At 40.5% G+C, this 17051-nt stretch overlaps 1 protein-coding gene across 6 annotated transcripts in view; it reads left to right on the plus strand.

Annotated features, from left to right (window-relative positions):
• The window catches only part of LOC309628702 (uncharacterized protein), a 701358-nt gene that overhangs the window by 55240 nt on the left and 629067 nt on the right, over positions 1-17051 (plus strand). The window contains exon 3 of one of the 6 annotated variants that reach the window (XR_014244639.1): positions 14057-16852. The exons of the other annotated variants lie outside the window; for them this stretch is intronic. The gene's annotated coding sequence lies outside the window, so the exon portion shown is untranslated. Of the gene's footprint in view, positions 1-14056; positions 16853-17051 lie in introns of those variants that run through there. 6 annotated transcript variants of the gene reach the window in all.

The raw sequence follows: 17051 nt of genomic DNA on the forward strand, positions 1-17051 counted from the left end.
TCCCACCCCTCTAGATGGTCACAAAGCACCGAGCTGATCTCCCTGTGCTACGCGGCTGCTTCCCACTAGCTATCTATTTTACATTTAGCAGTATATATAACTCCATGCCACTCTCTCACTTCGTCCCAGCTTACCCTTCTCCTTCCCCGTGTCCTCAAGTCCATTCTCTGCGTCTGCGTCTTTATTCCTGTCCTGCCCCTAGGTTCTTCAGAAACATTTTTTTTTTTTTTAGATTATATATATATATGTGTTAGCATACGCTATTTATTTTTCTCTTCTGACTTACTTCATTCTGTATGGCAGTCTCTAGGTCCATCCACCTCACTACAAATAACTCAATTTAGTTTGTTTTTATGGCTGAGTAATATTCCATTGTATATATGTGCCACATCTTCTTTATCCATTCATCTGTCGATGGACACATAGGTAGCTTCCATGTCCTGGCTATTGTAAATAGAGCTGCAATGAACATTGTGGTACATGACTCTTTTTGAATTATGGTTTTCTCAGGGTATATGCCCAGTAGTGGGATTGCTGGGTCGTATGGTAGTTCTATTTTTAGTTTTTTAAGGAACCTCCATACTGTTCTCCATAGTGGCTGTATCAATTTACATTCCCACCAACAGTGTAAGAGCGTTCCCTTTTCTCCACACCCTCTCCAGCATTTATTGTTTGTAGATTTTTTGATGATGGCCATTCTGACCGTTGTGAGGTGATACCTCATTGTAGTTTTGATTTGCTTTTCTCTAATGATTAGTGATGTTGAGCATCCTTTCGTGTGTTTGTTGGCAATCTGTATATCTTCTTTGGAGAAATGTCTATTTAGGTCTTCTGCCCATTTTTGGATTGGGTTGTTTGTTTTTTTTTGATATTGAGCTGCATGAGCTGCTTGTATATTTTGGAGATTAATCCTTTGTCAGTTGCTTCATTTGCAAATATTTTCTCCCATTCTGAGGGTTGTCTTTTCATCTTCTTTATGGTTTCCTTTGCTGTGCAAAAGCTTTTAAGTTTCATTAGGTCCCATTTGTTTATTTTTGTTTTTATTTCCATTTCTCTAGGAGGTGGGTCAAAAAGGACCTTGCTGTGATTTATGTCATAGAGTGTTCTGCCTATGTTTTCCTCTAAGAGGTTGATAGTGTCTGGCCTTACATTTACGTCTTTAATCCATTTTGAGTTTATTTTTGTGTATGCTGTTAGGGAGTGTTCTAATTTCATTCTTTTATATGTAGCTGTCCAGTTTTCCCAGCACCACTTATTGAAGAGGCTGTCTTTTCTCCATTGTATATCCTTGCCTCCTTTGTCATAGATTAGTTGACCATAGGTGCGTGGGTTTATCTTTGGGCTTTCTATCCTGTTCCATTGATCTATATTTCTGTTTTTGTGCCAGTACCATACTGTCTTGATTACTGTAGCTTTGTATACACGTCATTTCTTAATAGTGAAAGGGATGATGTCATTTGGAAAGAACAAGGCCGGATAAGAACAGCGTCAGTCAGATGGGAGTTGTGTGCTCTCAGAAGAAGAATGTTGTGGGCGTGACTGGCTCAGTGCTCTCTTAGCCTGGGAACAGCATTTAAGATTTCCTCATCTTATAAAGAAAAAATCATTTCTGTTTCATTAGCAAAGTAAACACAGTGACCAGATGTCCTAATGCAGCAGTTTTATACATGTGTTACACACCATAAAACAATTGCTTAAGAAGTTTATGCTGTTATTTTCAAAACAAGCCATGCAGTGGGTTTGGCTTCCAGGAAAACTGCCCACACATTTTAAATATGTACACTGGACAATGAGTTTTGACACTTCTATCCTGCCCTACTGGTTTGCCTCACTTCACTTCCTTTAGCATCTTGTCTCTGTGTCAATCATTTCCATCTATCTAAAGTCATGGCTCCATGACATGAGATTCCTTACTGAAAATGAGCAATCCAGTGATTTATTCACAAAGATGTACTAAACTACTTACAATTTTTAAAATACTGAGATAAGAAAATCAGAAAATGCTGAACGTTTAAAGCATCAACTCTTTGGCCATTGTTGTGGAGTTTGGCTAAGTGTGTTAACATAGTGAGTTGTACCAATAACATATGATGGACAATTAACTCTCAAAGTAGGGGAAGGAATTCTTAGTAGAAGAATCTCCAAAAGCATAGAGATAAAACAAAGAGTGTTCAAGGATGTCAAGAATGTAGTTGGAATGTAAACTGGGCAATGAAGCTGGTACCATTGGTTGTGCCTGCATGTAAATAGTCCTTTATGTAGTTCTAAGGAGTTGGGACATTGTTTTGTGTGTGGGAGCCATTGAATGTTTTTAAATAGGGTAGTGTTAAATCTTGAATTTCTATTGATTGGCATTGGTCAGCCTGCCCACCTGTCTGTATGCCCACATTGCCTCTGTGCTGCTATAGAAGTCCGTCAGGACTTCCAGACTTACCAGCCCAAGTACCATTCATGGTCTCCAGCTTCAGCAGGTAGGACTTAGAGCCCTAACTCTGGAGCAATATGACCTTTAGGATGTGTAGCTGGAGGAAAATCTCTGTGGTCTTAGCAGAAAGAGCATGAAGACTGTCCTGGAGCCTCAGCAAAAGACCACAGGGTTGCTGCAGTTTTATAAGGTAGAAAGAAATGTGCTTGCAGCGCTTATCTTCATTTGCAGTTGTGAGGATTCTGGTCCCATGTGAACATTATGCCATTCCTTTTTTTTTTTGGCTGTGCCACGTGGCATGCCCGACCAGGGTTCGAGCCTGAGCCCCCTGCAGTGGAAGTGCGGAGTCCTAATCACTGGACTGCCAGGGAAGTCCCCCTTGTGAATATTATGAATTGAATAGTGTGTCAAGTGGCACCAATGCAAACCTGATTCTTTAATAGCAAGCCAAAACTTTGTTTATTCAGAAAATTGAAGTCATTGTTTACTACCCATTCTGGACCTACTAATTTAAGGGAAGATGCTGAGGAAATGTCACAGATGCATGTGAGTAAGGGAGGTCATGGTAGACTCCCCAACAGCTGCTCCTATTTTATTTATTTTTTAAAAAATCACTCATTTAATTAATTAATTTTTAATTAATTAATTAATTTTAAAATTTTTGGCTGCATTGGGTCTTCGTTGCTTCATGTGGGCTTTCTCTAGTTGCGGCGAGAGGGGGCTACTTTTCATTGTGGTGCGTGGGCTTCTCATTGCAGTGGCTTCTCTTGTTGTGGAGCACAGGCTCTAGGTGCGCGGGCTTCAGTAATTGTGGCGTATGGGCTCTAGAGCGCAGGCTCAGTAATTGTGGCTCACGGGCTTAGTTGCTCCCCAGCATGTGGGATCTTCCTGGACCAGGGATCGAACCTGTGTCCCCTGCATTGGCAGGCAAATTCTCAACCACTCTGCCACCAGGGAAGTCCCTCCTATTTTATTGAGAAACAAAAATGCCATAAGGAGAGTTGACCTCAGCCCAAGAATTGGGCATGTCTTGTCTAAAAGAAGTGCTGTTTTCTTGCTAGTGACTGGTTTACAAGTGGTATGTAACCCCATTCTAGTCAATGAGATGCAAGAAGATGTTTCCAGGAGGTGTTTCAGAAAGTTCTCTCCTCCTTTTGAAAGTGCTGGATGAGAAATCAGTCTCTTTATCTCTGGCTGATTGTGAGCAGGGAGCACATAGCTAGGAATGTACTGGAAATCATCTTAAGTCTTCAAAGTTAAGTCAGGTTAAAGCTCTGGGCTGAGAATAAAGACAGAAAGAACCAAAGTCTTGATGTCATGGCTGAGCCTTGGAAACAACCACCCCTGAAGCCCATTTCACCTCTGGCCTTCCAGTTATGATAACTAAAACATTTTTTTAAACCAAAATGTTTAAAAATTTTTTTTGCATTCCTTTTCTACTTTATTGTGTTATGTCATTCCTCCTCTTAGAACCATGCATGTCAGCTCTGCTGCTTTCTTCCCCACTCATCCCCTGACTCTTAGGTCATTATGCTATACTTACTTAGGAAATTGACACCTGACGGATGTGTCTTCTCTACTGAAATCCCGCCATCGTCCTGGGTAACTTTAATATCCTCCTGTGTAGTGTCCAGCATCCTTACATCACGGATCGTGGATCCCTACTCTGATGACCTTTACCTCCATTCTGCTCCAGCACTCATTTCTGAAGTCACATTATCTTATTTGCTATTCAGTTTTTTGACCCATGAAGTTCTACCCCTGTAACTTCTCCCACCTGTCCCACTTCCTTCCTTTCAACTAATCCTGTTTTCCACCTCATCATACCCTTTCAGCTCTGGCTTCTTTCCTGGTTTCCCATTTGTTAGTTCCTTCTTAGTTTCACTTTCCTTCATGAACTGGCCCAGAACCTGTGTTTCCACGTCCCTATTTATTACCCTCTTATCAGCACCCTACTTCTCTCCTTCTCTCTCCCCTTTGGCCTTCTACTAATTTTTAATAGTTCTTAGCTTTTGAGTGATCTGATCGTTATTTTTACAGCCAGTACTTCTGGGCAAGGTGTTGCTGGAGAAAAAGTACTTAGACTGAATCCATTTAAGTTTGTTATTTTCAATTCATCCGGACCTAAGTACCATTTAGTGGTTTTTTTTTCCCCATACTTTTCCCTGATGTTGACCATTCAAAATATTTACCTACTCTTTAAACCTCTGTCCATTTTCTCACTCCCTCATTCTTAACATGTCCTGGCTGCCTGCTTCACATAGAAAATAGAAGCCACCAATATAATTTATCTCACATAGTCCTATCGCCAACTTTGCAGCCTCTTTCTCCATCTTTCCAAGTTCTGCTTCTGTTTCAGAGGAAGAGGTGCTGCCCCCCTCCCCTGCCCCCAACACTTAGTGGAGAAAGACTCTTCCATGGATATTCTTGACCTTATCAAGTTTTGCCAGCTCTGGAGTTTTAACCAATGATTAGATCCACGTGCATTCCCTGTGTTCCCATCCCCTCAGTGCCTGCTTTCTCTGGTCTGTTCTCATGGGGACTGGCACATGCTGGCTTGGTCCTGGCAGATTGCAAAGTAGCCATTTTCTGAGATGCACTTTACCAGAGCAGGGGTTCCACAGGGGCCCCCATCCTCACCAGCTGATGGCAAGGGGATTAGCTGTTGAAGCGTTCGTAATCAGCTGCCCCAGGAGAGCCCCAAGCAACGTGTCTGCTCACTGATTGTTTTCCCTTAACTCTCTGTGACTAAATTCTTACCTCATGCTCCTGCTTAGCTCCCTGATCGCCACTGAGATTAGAATTTCTGGTTGGTGTCATTGGTTCGGTTGCCTTTTATTGCAAAACAGCTATTGTAGTCATCATAAGCAAAAAGAAATCTTGTTAGAAGTATGTTGAAAGTTCCAGGAATCATTGAGAGACAGGGAAACGTTTGACAAAAGGCCAAGAAGCAGGGCAACTTTAGAGAGTCAGAAAGGAAGGCAGCACAACAGAAGTCTGGCTAAGAAGCTGTGGCTTTGCTACAGAAACTGTCACTATTTCTGTAACTGTGAGTGGGTTCTAACTGTCCTGTTTTCTTTGTGGTACTTATTCAAAATTCAAAGTCTTGCACAAAAGCTGTAGATGGCCTGAACCTGACTGAGTCGCTCGTGCCGTGGCTGCCAGGGCAGACATGAAGATGATGGTAGGGAGGGAAGGACCAGTTTCCTTCATGTTCCATAGTGCGGGGTGAGGCGCTTCACCCAATCCCCAGCTGCCCTTTTGGATTTCCAACATCTGTGAACATCCTTCTTCCCATACGCACAGTTATGAAAAAGATGTTCCCGTGTAATAAAATACCTGCAGATGAACTCATTCTCTCCCTAATGGGACAAGAATCCTGATTTGTTTCACTTGGTTACAAATTCAGTGGTTCAGTTTTTCACTTCATTTACTTGAAAAGGGGAATACTGCCATTTTATTTATAGCACATGTAACTACATTTAAAAATGATGGCATCTCCATTGTCTCTGAAAACAACCTTAAGAAATTTAGAGCCATCACAGTAAGTAAGCAGCAGCATATTTACGTAGAAATATGATAAAGTACCTCCAAACTGATTTCCAACTAATTTTCTTCTTTTTATTTCATCAGACCTTGGGGGAGTTCAATGTCGAGGTAAGAACATTGTCTCCATTAAACCATGGGATAATCCAAGGATTAGTGAGTTTCTGTGAATATAAATAGTAAGGTACCAGGCCACCAACAAACACACACCCAGTTTTCTCAATTTCCTCCAGTACTGATTTCCTTTATGTGTTGACAGTTCCTAATCTGCTCTTAAATGTGAATTCCAAATAGCAGAATCATGGTATGAAAAACACAAGGAGAGGATATAATATTTCAGAGAAACCTTCTAAATGGTAAACATGAGTGCCTGCTCTTTTCCCCCTCTGCTTCTAGCAAAGGGGCTGGGGACCCCTGGAAGCATTGGTAGAACTGGTATTTTCTTCACACTCTATTATCAACATTAAATCACATGGGATTGGCTTGATAGCTTGTTTACTTTCTGTTACAGTCTGGCAAATTCAAGTGAAATGCATTTAATTAAAAGTTACATTTCTCTAGACTGTTCAGACTCTAGGCCAGGACGCCTATAAAGAATTACACATTCCCGCTTGCTAGAATTTTCTCTATCACCTTGGTTATGAGTGCTGAAAGACAAAGCCAAATGCTTTTTTTAATTATTATTATTATCCCATTGCTTCTTTTTATTTATTTATTTATTTATTTATTTATTTATTTATTTATTTATTTATTTATTTATTTATGGCTGCATTGGGTCTTCGTTGCTGCACGCGGGCTTTCTCTAGTTGTGGAGAGCGGGGGCTACTCTTTGTTGCGGTACGTGGGCTTCTCACTGCGGTGGCTTCTCTTGTTGCGGAGCACGGGCTCTAAGCATGCGGGCTTCAGTAGTTGTGGCTCGCGGGCTCTAGAGTGCAGGCTCAGTAGTTGTGGTGCACAGGCTTGGTTGCTCTGTGGCATGTGGGATCTTCCTGGGCCAGGACTCAAACCTGTGTCCCCTGCATTGGCAGGTAGATTCTTAACCACTGCACCACCAGGGAGGTCCCCCAAATGCTTTTAATAGAAGTGCTCAACAGGCTTCTTGGGGCTTTAAGAATTGAAATCGCCTGGTTTATTAGTTGTTACTCTCAGGTAGATATGAGTGGGTATGAAGTCTTGTTTCCCTAGTCTTCAAAGTAGAAAAATAGTGTTCCATACCATTTCATGAATATTCAAGGATTTCCTGAGTAGAATGATCATAAAAATTTATTAATATAACATTTATTATTATAACATTAAGTTAGTAATTTTGCAATTCAAATTGTTTTATGTCATTTATTTGCATTGCTATGTTGGAGTTTTCACAATTTACATCCCTTTAGTAGATGCAACAGCCTTGGAAATGTGCTGCTCAGATCTCCTGCTGTGGAGTATGTAATTTGTGGATAGCCCCTGCTGCTGGCCTCTGAATCCATCATTGTATTTCTCCAAAGGCCACACTTTCCACAAGCTGCCCTCCACCCATGACAGCATGCCAGGGACCCTAAGGCAGGTCAATTCCTGCAAGAAGCAGGATTCCTCTATAGGGCGACTTTGGCTTGAGGACTCCCTGTTGGCCTGGCCAAAGCTTCTTAGAATGATCCTGTGGTCTGAATCTCTACTTATCCTCCCCTTCTTCATTTCCTCTCTCCTTTACACACACCTGCCATAGGTAAGTGGTAAACTACTTACCTATGACCTTCATGTCATAGGAGTTAATGAAATCCCTTTGTTATTTTTTCTTTAAATGTTTTTATTGTGAATTATAACATGCATTTAGGGATGTGCAGAAAATAAAACTGTACAGTGTAATGGATTATCGTTTAGTGAATGCTCATGAAACCACCAGTAAGGCTATGAAATAAGACATTTCTGGAACCTAGAAGGTCCCCAAATGCTTCCTCTTAATTATTACTTCTTCTCTCCCACATGAAGGAAACTACTCTACTAATTATTATGGTAACATCCTCCTTATGGTTTTTTTAAAAATTATTATTTACTTTTAGTTGCATTGGGTCTTTGTTGCTTTAATGCTGTGGACATTCTTGGATCTGTTTCTTGGTGTATGTGGCATAAATTCATTTGGTACATCCTAGTATTTGAATTTCTAGTCATAGGGCTTGTGTACCTTTACCTTAGAGAGAATAGCGAACTGTCTTCCAAAGTGGTTGTACAAGTTTACAGCTCCACCAGCAGTGCCTGAGTATTGCCATCACTCTACCTCTTCACCAATACTTGCTACTGTCAATCTGCTTTAAAGATAAATACAAAGCCAAAACTGAGAGAAATCACACCTGTTTAGGGACACTAAGAAATAATACTTTAGAGAGTAGTTAATGCGAAGATTAAGAGCATTAATTTTGAGTCAGAGAGACCTGGGTTTTCCTCTTTAATGGTATTTGGGGAGATGTTGTAGGAATAAGAGGGATACTTAGAACAGTGGCTGGCATATGCTAAGGAATCATAAATATTATTACCAGTATTAAATATTATTACCATTGTTATTACTTTTCATGGAAGAAGAGATATTTGGAATAAATAGAATTTTGAAAGGAAATATTGATCAGTTTGGTAGAAAGGGAGGGAAATCAATTCTAGACAAAAAAATCTCAAAAACAAAAGTATCCATGGGAGATGCAGTGATTTGGCTGAAATTGGAGGATGATCCTGAAAATAGAGGCTGTGAATTTAGGGAAGAACCTAATGATGAATGAGGTATTTGGATCCCTTGTCTTCTACTCTGACACTTGAGGAAGATTCTGTTTTTCAAATTTGCCAGTTGGTTCTGCATACTGAACTCTTTTTGTTTCTATTTCTTCTTTTATTTAAAATTTTTTTTACCTTATGGCACATTGCAAAAATGATCACAGATTCTTCCCCTTCCATCAAGACATGGAGCCTATATCTCCAACCCTTGAATCTGGACCGACCTTGTGACTTGCTTTGGACAATAGACTGTGGCAGAAGGTGAAAGAGGTTTTCCACAATTCTGCTTACCTTCTTGGAACCCTTAAATTATCATGGAAACAAGCTCTCACTAGCATGCTGTAGATGGGAGACCATATGGAAAGGGGAGACAGGAATCCCATCCATCTTAGACAACACCACAACAAAGCAGCCAGATCCAGTCAATTCATAAGATGATTATGGACACATGAATGAGCCCACCTGAGATCAGTCCAGCTCAGCCCAGCCTAGAAGAACCACTCCAATTGTTGACCACAAAATTGAGGCTGTGGCATTGGAGAAATGATTCTTGGCAGACTACTACCCCCAGGGCACTGCACAGACAATGGACCGAGGCACATAGTCTTTCTGCAAAGAAGGCGTTTTTTCTTGTCCTGGAGTTTCAGCCTAGGGGGCAGGCTTCAGGTTTGGCACACACTAATGGCCTATGACACTGCTCTCAAGGAATGTAGACTGTGGATGCCATCTTGGCGCTGTCCTCTGCCTTCTTCCAGTTCGCTAGTATCATCCAGAAGAGAGCTTATACACTCATCTGGAGCCCTGATTTTTGCAACTGCTACACCTCCAGGGGACACCTCCAGATTTCCTGGCTCTGGTGGCTAGTGGGGCATATACCTGCAGTCCCACAGGACTGTGTATGTTTGCATACTTTTTTAAAAAAAATATTTGTTTATTATTTATTTAATTTTATTTTTGGCTGCATTTGGTCTTAGTTGCAGCATGCAGGATCTGCGTTGATGCATGTGGGATCTTTCGTTGCAGCGCGCAGGTGCTTCGTTGTGGTGCGCGGGCTTCTCTGTAGTTGTGGCGTGTGGGTTTTCTCTTCTCTAGTTGTGGCACACAGGCTCTAGGGTGCGTGGGCTCTGTAGTTGTGGTGCGCAGGTTCCAGAGCGTGTGGGCTCTGTAGTTTGTGGCATGCAGGCTCTAGTTGAGGCGCACGAGCTCAGCAGTTGTGGCACGTGGGCTTAGTTGCCCCGTGGCATGTGGGATCTTAGTTCCCTGACCAGGGAACATTCCAGGAATACAACATTCACAAATGGTTCAACATTCATAAATCAGTCAATGTGATAGACCACACTGATAAAATGAAGGATAAAAAGCACATAATCATCTCAATACATGTGGAAAAAACATTTAACAAAATTTAATATCCATTTATATAAAAAATACTCTCAACAGAGCATGTATAGAAGGAATGTAACTTAACATGGTAAAGGCCATGTATGACAAACCCATAGCTAACATCATCCTCAATGGTGAAAAGAGGAAAGCTTTTCCTCTAAGTTTAGGAACAAGACAAGTTTACCCGCTCTCACCACTTTTATTCAACATCGTATTGGAAGTCCTACCAAAGCAATTAGGCAAGAAAAGGAAATAAAAGCCATCCACATTGAAAAAGAAGAAGTAAAACTGTAACTATTTGCAGATAACATGGTATTACATTTAGAAAACCCTAAAGATTCCACCAAAAAAAACTATTAGAACTAATAAATGGATTCAGTCAAAGTGCAGGATACAAAATCAATATACAGAAATCTGTTGCATTTCTATACATTAATGATGAACTATCAGAAATAAAGAACACAATAACATTTACAATTGTATCAAAAAGAATACAATAACTAGGAATAAATTTAACCAAGGAGGTGAAAGGCCACTGTATATTGAAAACTACAAGATGTTAATGAAAGGAATTGAAGAAGACACAAATAGATGGAAAGCTATTCTGTGCTCATGGACTGGAAGAATTAATATTGTTAATATGTCCATACTAGGGACTTCCCTGGTGGTCCAGTGGTTAAGATTCCACACTCCCAGTGCAGGGGGCTCAGGTTTGATCCCTGGTCAGGGAACTAGATCCCGCATGCTACAACTAAAAGATCCTGCCTGCCACAGTGAAGACCCAGCACAGCCAAATAAATAAATATTAAAAAAAAAAAAAATGTCCATACTACCCAAAGCAATCTACAGATTCAATGTAATCCCTATCAAAATTCCAATGGTACAGGGAATTCCCTAGCAGTCCACTTTTTGAGACTCAGTGCTTCCACTGCAGGGGGCCTGGGTTCGATCCCTGGTCAGAGAACTAAGATCCTGCAAGCTGCATGGTGCAGCCAAAAAAAAAAAAATTCCAATGACATTTTCACCAGAAATAGAATAAATAATCCTAAAATTTGTATGCAACCATAAAAGACCCTGAATAGCCAAAACAATCTTGAGAAAGAAGAACAAAACTCGGGGCATCATGCTCCCTGATTTCAAACTGTATTACAAAGCTATATTACTATATTACGACAGTATGGTATTGGCCTAAAAACAAACACATAGATCAATGGAACAGAATAGAGAGCCCAGAAATAAACCCACACGTATATGGTCAATTAGTACAACAAAGGAGCCAAGAATACGCATTGGGGAAAAGATAGTCTCCTCAATAAATGGTGTTGGGAAAATTGGGCAGCCACATGCAAAAGAATAAAACTGGACCACTATCTTACACCATACACCAAAATTAACCCCAAATAGATTAAAGACTTGAATGTAAGACCTGGAACCATAAAAGTCCTGGAAAAAAACATAGGTGGTAAGCTCCTTGACATAGGTCTTGGCGATAATTTTTTGGAATCTGACATCATAAGTAAAAGCAACAAAAGCAAGCAAACAAGCAAACAAAAACAAAAAACCAAGTGGGACTACCTCAAACTAAAAAGCTCTGCACAGCAAAAGAGACCATCAACAAATCCTACTGAATGGGAGAAGATATTTGCAAATCATTTTTTTCTGATAAGGGACTAATATATAGAACACATAAAGAATGCATACAATTCAATAGTAAAAATAAACAAACAATCTGATTAATAAATGGGCAGAAGATCTGAATAGACATTTTTCCAAAGAAGATGTACAGATGGCCAACAGGTACATGAAAAGATGCTGTACATCATTAATTATCAGAGAAATGCAAATCAGAATTACAATGAAATATGACCTCACACCTGTTAGAGTGGCATTGTCAAAAAGACTAGAAAAAACAAGTGTTGGCAAGGGTGTGGAGAGAAGGGGACCCTTGTGCACTGTTGGTAGGAATGTAATTTGGTGCAACTACTATGGAAAACAGTATGGAGATTCCTCAAAAATTAAAAAATAGAACTACCATATAATCCAGCAGTTCCACTTTTGGGTATTTATCTGAAAAAATAAAAACACTAATTCAGAAAGATATATGCACTGTCATGTTTATTACAAAATTATTTATAATAGCCAAGATATGTAAATAACCTAAGTGTCCATTAATGGATGAATGGATAAGTAAAATGTAATATATATATTTACACACACACACACATACACAACAATGGAATATTATTCAGCCATAAAAAAAATATAATCTTGCCATTTGAGACAACAGGAATGAACCTCGAGTGTATTATGTTAAGTGAAATAAGTCAGACCGAGAAAGTCAAATACCGTATGATCTCTCTTATATGTGGAATCAAATAAATACATACATACATACATAAACTAAGCTCATAAATACAGAGAACAGATTGGTGGTTGCCAGAGGTGGAGGGTGGGAAAAATGGTGAACTGTTTTGTTTTTTTTCACATTAAATAGATTGAGTAAAAAAGGTCATATCTCTCAAAAAAACTGAAGTGGTTGTTTTAAGCCATTAAATTTTGGGGAGCTCTGTCATATAGCAAAAGTTGAGTGATACAAACATAATTTAGAGTCTCTTTCAAATTGCTTTACCACTTAACAGTTTTCAAAGCGACCAATTTTTCTGCTTGCGGCATTTGCTAATTCTCATGATGCTGGTTCATTTCCTCATGCATATTATAATTTTTTACAGTGACCTGTTTGCAGTGAAAAATTTTGCTGAGGACCTCTGTGATTCCTAGGTTATGAATGTAAAAGATCAGTTTTGATCTGATAGGGCTCTTCTAAATGAGCGCTAGCTATTTCACTGCTCTGGACAAGTTATAATATTAATTTCTTGTCTGTAAATTTTGCACTATACAAGTGGTTTAAATTTGTATTTAGATGGCAAGATTTTTCCTGTTGCTTCAATTAGTTGGATAATTTTTCTAGATCCACTTTTCATAGGCTAAGAAGCTCTTTGTCGTTCTGACTATTATTTGGGGGCTCAACTCCAGCTCCTCTAACCCCCCTGAAGCCACACCCTCTATTATCTCATGGGTATTAAAATCTTAGCCCTAGGTTCCAGGGGAAGTTTTTATTTTTGGCCTCTGGACTTAGCTCTTTTCTTCTTTGGAGCAGAGATAAATTAAAGACAAATTAATTTTATTTTGTCCTTCATTTCTGTGTGTTTGTATCCATGTTTATTTCCTTGCTTGTCAGATCAGCCTAACATGTTTCTGTATGTCTGGGTAGGATTCTGTAGCACTGATTACTATCTGCTGATTATTTGCCACAAATTCAGCATGTGTTCAATATTGCTCCTTCTCCATTAACTTCATTCAGCCTTTTTTTGATTTGAATTTTATTTTATTTGGTTTTTTTTTTATACAGCAGGTTCTTATTAGTTATCATTCAACCTTTTAAATTATCTGTCTTGTCCTGTCTCGCCTGAGTAATTTACAAACTCCTTAGGGGAAGATACCATGTTTTGTTCTTTTTGTATTGTGCCTGTCTTTGAAAGATCTAGCATAACTGTTCAATGAATGTTTTTAAAAATTCACTTTTAAATTATATAATTCAAAATCAGTTTGTGAGATGACTCCATGGGAAGCTTTAGGAATATACATTAACTGTTGAAAGAACTATGTGTCCCACCAAAACAGGATTCAGGCTTTGGAATGGAAGTAATGAGGTTTTGTTTAGTTTGTGAGATAAAATACTCTTCAATAAAATATTGAGGAGTATTATTAATGTGAATCATGCCCCTGCTGTCACAAGAGCAACAAGGTCACCTCTGTTCCCTGTTTTACATTATCTTAGAGTAAATCTTTTTACTCCAGCCGTTGCTATGGGTACCAGCAGTGGCAGGTGAAACCGGATTGCACTTTGTCTTAGCTGCGTGCTGTGAAACTGTTACTTTCTGTCTGGCTTCCCTGCCACAGCCCTGGGGAGATGCCTGTGGGAAGCTGTCCAGCCATTCTGCTGCGTGGACAAACCCAAAGGGGAGGCAGTGCTAACATCCTAACCTTGGGGCTTCCCTGGTGGCACAGTGGTTAAGAATCTGCCTGCCAATGCAGCGGACACGGGTTCGAGCCCTGCTCCAGGAAGATCCCACATGCTGCCGAGCAACTAAGCCCGTGCGCCACAGCTGAGCCTGCGCTCTGGAGCCCGTGAGCCACAACTACTGAGCCCACGTGCCACAACTACTGAAGCCCGCATGCCTAGAGCCCGTGCTCCGCAACAAGAGAAGCCACTGCAATGAGAAGCCTGCGCACGGCAGCAAAGAGTGGCCCCCACTCGCTGCAACTAGAGGGAGCCTGTGAGCAGCAACGAAGACCCAATGCAGCCAAAAATAAATAAATAAAATAAATAAATTAAAACAAACAAACAAACAAACATCTCAACCTTTGACCAGTGGAGGATGGGAGACAGGGCAGTCATCTGCTCTTTCATCCCTCAGGGGAACAACTCTGACTCACATTCCACACGACTTCTCAGTAGGAGCAAGGTCCCCTTGCCCACGGTGACAACCAGTTGATAATACACTGTGGTTGATCTTTCTCTTGCCAGTTGCACTCTGCCAAGTCCTTACTCTTGTGCCTTAGGATTATTGCCTGCAAATTACTTTCACTATCACACAGGCTCTACTTTTTGGGGGGAAAACCCAGGCTGAGACAACTAACCTGACATATAGAACAATTAAGTTTCTTGGTGAAGAGACCTAACTTCCCCAAGGGGGAGGTTCAACTTTATCAACTAATTGACAAATCTTATTTTGAAACATATGGTTGGTTGAGAAAAAATTGGCCAAGTTCAAGAGTAGGGCTTTTAGGATCCCAGAGCATTGGCGAGATCTCCAGAAGGGCAACTTCAGCTCTGGTGGAGGGATCCTTAAGCAACAGATGTCAAGGGGAGTTGAATTGGTAGGGTGAAAGGGGGGTGGGGTGGGGGACAGGCCCTGCAGAGCCAAAAAAAAGCAGAGCGTAGAACTTCAAAACAACCTGATGTGTTGTTCTTCCATATTTTGAGCTCTGTATTCTCAACTATCCTCTTCTTTTTTTCCCCTCAACTAAAAATAATGCATTTTAGCATGATTTAAAAGATGCATTGTAACCATGTGGATCCAACTGACCACTGAATCAAGATTCTGGTGTCCAGGAGCGTGAGGCTAGATGGCTAACACGTCCTGCAGAATGCTACTTCAATAAAGCTGATTCTTCTTTGACTGATAAACCAGTATTTGACAATAAGACACTCTGGAGGTCAAGGCCAAAGACCATAAAATTTCCCTGGGCTGGGCTTCCCTGGTGGCGCAGTGGTTGAGAGTCTGCCTGCCAATGCAGGGGACACGGGTTCAAGCCCTGGTCTGGGAAGATCCCACATGCCGCGGAGCAACTAGGCCCGTGAGCCACAATTACTGAGCCTGCGCATCTGGAGCCTGTGCTCCGCAACAAGAGAGGCCGCGATAGTGAGAGGCCCGCGCACCGCGATGAAGAGTGGCCCCCACTTGCCGCAACTAGAGAATGCCCTCGCACAGAAACAAAGACCCAACACAGCCATAAATAAATAAATAAATAAATAAATTTAATAGTTGCTACTCTAACTAGCTCCTCTGACATCTGTCTGTAAAAAAAAAAAAAAAAAGAAAGAAAAAGAAATGTTCCCTGGGCACTTTAATCCTGGTTGTGTTTCCTGTCTTGACCAAATTGCTGATGGTGCATGTCTCCATAAGCTGGGGAAGTTTTCGTGTGTCCCTTTCACAGTGGCTCTGATAAGTCCAACTCACAGTAGAGGACACTGGTTTGTCAACCACAGCTTTTTGGTGGTTATGCCTAAGGGAGCTTGAACAGGGATTTAGGAAACAGAGAAATTTTGGGGGCTTCCCTGGTGGCACAGTGGTTAAGAATCCACCTGCCAATGCAGGAGACATGGGTTTGAGCCCTGGTCCGGGAAGATCCCACATGCTGCGGAGCAACTAAGCCCGTGCACCACAACTACTGAGCCTGTGCTCTAGAGCCCGTGAGCCACAACTACTGAGCCTGCATTCTAGAGCCCTGGAGCCACAACTACTGAGCCCGTGTGCCACAGCTACTGAAGCCCGCACGCCTAGAGCCCGTGCTCCCAACAAGAGAAGCCACTGCAATGAGAAACCTGCACACCACAACGAAGAGTAGCCCCTGTTTGCCGTAACCAGAGAAAAGCCTGCATGCAGCAACAAAGACCCAATGCAGCCAAAAATAAAATAAATTTATAAAAAAAAAAAAGGAAACAGAAATTTTGTCTGTCTCTTAAGTAAATATTTATCAGAAGAACTGGTGTATGAATTTATGATATCAAGAAAAGTTAACTTTATATGAAACATGACTTCTTTCATGTTTAAACAGCTTAAGCAGATTGCTATATAAATAATAGATGGTAGTGAAAACAATGAGAACGACAAATTATCAAGAATCTACCTGTGCTAGGCTAGATACTGTGGCTGGATATTTTCCTCATACCATTTCTGGTCCTCAGAATAATTCTGCAAAGTAAGTATTATTCTCCTTATTTTCCAATGGAAGAAAATGAAGCTCAGAATTCCTCACCCAAGGGCATACAGCTGGCAAAGGGCAGTGCTTGGATTAGAATAACCATCAGCGTCATAATATTAAATTGCTGGCATTTATTGTGTACACACTGTTGATCACATCAGGGAGGAGCATCATATATATATATATATATGTACATATACATATATATATATATGCACACACATATATATACACATATATATATACACATATATATATATACACATATATATATATGTTTTTTATTTAGTTCCTGTAGTAACTCCTTGAGTTACTCATATTATGTCCATTCTATATATAAATTAAGAGAATTTTGAAGGTTAAGTGACTTCATCAAGGTCATGCAATGGATATTTAGCAGCTCTGG

Source organism: Balaenoptera borealis (genome assembly GCF_965194805.1).
Source record: "Balaenoptera borealis genome assembly, chromosome: 5".
Taxonomy (NCBI): Eukaryota; Metazoa; Chordata; class Mammalia; order Artiodactyla; family Balaenopteridae; genus Balaenoptera; species Balaenoptera borealis.